Source organism: Otolemur garnettii, unplaced genomic scaffold (genome assembly GCF_000181295.1).
Source record: "Otolemur garnettii isolate 467f Iridium unplaced genomic scaffold, OtoGar3 scaffold00553, whole genome shotgun sequence".
NCBI lineage: Eukaryota > Metazoa > Chordata > Mammalia > Primates > Galagidae > Otolemur > Otolemur garnettii.
In genome coordinates this window covers 8,827-12,399 of record NW_003852948.1, presented here as the reverse complement: position 1 = coordinate 12,399, position 3,573 = coordinate 8,827, and the positions used below count along the sequence as shown (strand labels likewise).

At 36.9% G+C, this 3,573-nt stretch overlaps 1 pseudogene across 1 annotated transcript; it reads left to right on the top strand.

Annotated features, from left to right (window-relative positions):
- The first annotated feature begins 782 nt into the window (after nucleotides 1-782).
- Nucleotides 783-1,396, top strand: LOC100957614 (annotated as a pseudogene). The gene has a single exon (XR_155078.3). The product of XR_155078.3 is annotated as a centrin-3 pseudogene (transcript).
- The last annotated feature ends 2,177 nt before the right edge of the window (nucleotides 1,397-3,573 follow it).

The following is a 3,573-nucleotide window of genomic DNA, read 5'->3' as shown; positions in this document are numbered from 1 at the left end:
CACTCCGCCAAAATGTCGGCATGTCTTTCTGGAATGGTCTAAGGAGTGTGTGCTGCCACAGCTGCCACTCTGCAATTCAGGATATTGAAGCTCCTGTATGATTCCCTCTCAGCTGACTGTCCTCCTAACTCCCGTGCCACAGAATCACCACAGACCAGCACCAGCCCTTTCCCCCCTCCACTCCTCTCAAGAAAATGCCCAAGAATCTGAATTCCATGGATGACAAACCCCCTGACATCAGGCAGAGAGTGGAAGGGAGTTCTGGGAATTCAAAGTTGCAAGTAGTGAATATATACAGTTTTATAGTTTTATGCCTGGCAGGAGAGTGCTGTGGCCCACTAGTAGGGGTAGGAAGTCCAGTTTTTAGAGGGTCTCTCCTGAGGGATAGAGTGGGAGGACATTTGAACTCTGCTCGCTTGTTTGTTTGGAGTAAACTGCGAGCCCTTCTTGTGGGGGAGGGGACTCCCATCTGCTTGGTAGTGGATTTTGTACCTTTTGATTATATTTTTGGAGTTGCAGCTCGCCTCAGCAAGGTTGTTGTGCGTTCTTCAATCTTCTCTCTTGGCTCAGCTTCAAACCATCGGCTTACTTGCAAACTTCTGTCCTTTAAGTCTCCTTCTGGATGGGAGCCTCTGTGGAATGCTGACTGCAGTCCACCATCTTACGTCCACACACACCCCCCCCCCAACAAAATAACTTACAACCCAGGATCCTGTATCCAGCTAAACTGAGTTTCATTTATGATGGAGAAATTAAATACTTTTTTGTTGCTTTGGGTGGGGATTAAATATTGTTCTTGAGAAGAACGTCTTTGTCCGAAGAGAAAATGAGTTTAGCTCTGAGAAGTGAGCTTGTAGTAGACAAAACTAAGAGGGGAAAAAAGAAGAGAACTCACTGAGGAACAGAAACAAGAAATTAAAGATGCTTTTGAACTATTTGATACAGACAAAGATGAAGCAATAGATTATCATGAATTAAAGGTGGCAATGAGAGCCTTGGGGTTTGATGTAAAAAAGGCTGATGTACTGAAGATTCTTAAAGATTATGACAGAGAAGCCACAGGGAAAATCACCTTTGAAGATTTTAATGAAGTTGTGACAGACTGGATATTGGAAAGAGATCCACATGAAGAAATACTGAAGGCATTTAAGCTATTTGATGATGATGATTCGGGCAAAATAAGCTTGAGGAATTTGCGACGTGTTGCTAGAGAATTGGATGAAAACATGAGTGATGAAGAACTCCGAGCTATGATAGAAGAATTTGATTAAGACGGTGATGGAGAAATTAATCAAGAGGAGTTCATTGCTATTATGACCGGTGACATTTAAAGAATTGCAAGGATAAAAACTAAGAATGTTGCAGTTACTGTCTTACAATCTAGTTTTGTGCCTGGAGCCATGTAAAAAAGGAAACTTAGTTCTTTTTTCCAAAAGGACCAAAAATAAGCGTCTTGTGTATTTGTATTTTACTACTGTTGTTTCTTTGTATGAACCATATTATTAGTACTCAAATAGTTTAGCCTTGTATTTATAATATAGATTTTATATAAAGTTTTTAAAAAATTGAATTGTGATGTGCATTCTTTGAAGGTTTTTTATTTAACAGTAGTCATTTTTATTTTGGTGCACACATTTTTTCAGACTTGCATTAATAAAGGTTTTATTGATAAAAAAAAAGAAATTAAATACTTTAATGACATTCACATGTTGAAGAAATTGGCCATAACTAAAGCAGTTCTCCAAGATATTCTCAGACCTATCTTCCCTAATGACCAGTACAATCCTCCTCTACAAAAGTAAACTCACTCAGAAACTTTTGATCAAATTCCAACTTTTACAGTGGGAAAAGGGGCACAGGTTGGCTGACTGGATACAAAAACTCAGGCCAGATATCTGCCACATACAAGTATCTGCTGCATACAAGAATCTCATCTTACCTCAAAAGATAAATATAGACTCAGGGTAAAGGGATGGTCATCTATATTTCAGGCAAATGGAAATCAGAAAAAAAAAACATGTGTTGCCATTTTATTCACAGATACAATTAGCTTTAAACCAAGAAAAGTCAGGAAGGATAAGAATGGTCACTTCATATTTGTTAAGGGGAACACTCAATATGATGAGGTTTCAATTATTAACATTTATGCACCCAACCAGAATGCATCTCAATTTATAAGAGAGATGCTAACAGACATGAGCAACTTGATTTTCTCCAGTGCCATAATAGTCAGAGATTTTAACACTCCTTTAGCAGTGTTGGACAGGTCCTCCAATAAGAAGCTAAGCTAAGAAATTTTAGATTTAAACTTAACCATTAAACAATTGGCTTTAACAGACATCTACAGAACATTTTATCCTGAAAAAACTGAATACACATTCTTCTCATCGGCCCATGGAAAATCCTCCAAAATTTATCGCACCTTAGGTGTAACCTCAGCAAATTTAAAAGAATAGAAATTATTCCTTGCTTCTTCTCAGACCATCATGGAATAAAAGTTGAAAGTAACAACAGGAATCTGCAGACTCACAAAAACATAGCAGATAAATAGCCTTATTCTGAAAGATAGATGGGTCATAGATTAAGAAGGAAATTGCCAAATTTTTTGAACAAAGTGATAATGAAGACATGAATTATCAGAACATGTGGGATCCCACAAAGGCAATCATAAGAGGGAAATTTATAGCACTGAAAGCCTTCCTCAAGAGAAGAGAAAGAGGGGAGGTTAACAACTTAATGGGGCATCTCAAGCAACTGGAAAAGGAAGAAGATTCCAATCCCAAACCCAGCAGAAGAAAAGAAATAACCAACATTAGAGCGGAATTAAATGAAATCGAAAACAAAAGAATTATATAACAGATCAATCAATCAAAAAGATGGTTTTTTGAAAAGGTCAATAAAATAGATAAACCTTTGGCTAATCTAACCAAGAAAAAAAAGAATAAAATCTCTAATTTCATCAATCTGAAATGGCAATGATGAAATAACAACAAACACCTCAGAAATTCAAAAAATCTTTAATGAATATTACAAGAAACTTCATTCTCAGAAATATGAAAATCTGAAGGAAATTGACCAATACTTGGAAGCACGCCACCTTCCAAGACTTAGCCAGAATCAAAGGGAAATGTTGAACAGGCCAATATGAAGTTCTCAAATAGCATCATCTATACAAAATCTCCCTAAAAAGAAAAGCCCAGGACCGGATGGCTTCACATCAGAATTCTACCAAACCTTTCAGGAGGAACAAGTACCTATATTACTCAACTTTTCCTAACACAAAGAAGATGGAGGAATACTGCCCAACACATTCTATGAAGCAAACATCACCTTGATCCCCAAAGCAGGAAAAGACCCACCAAGAAATAAAAATGATAGACCAATATCACTAATGAATATTGATGTGAAAATATTCAACAAGGTCCTAACAAACAGAATCCAGCAACACATCAAACAAATTATACACCATGTCCAGGTGGGTTTTAACCCAGGTTCTCAAGGCTGGTTCAATATTCATAAATCTATAAATATAGACAAATTAAAACAAATTAATTATAAACAAATTAAAAAACA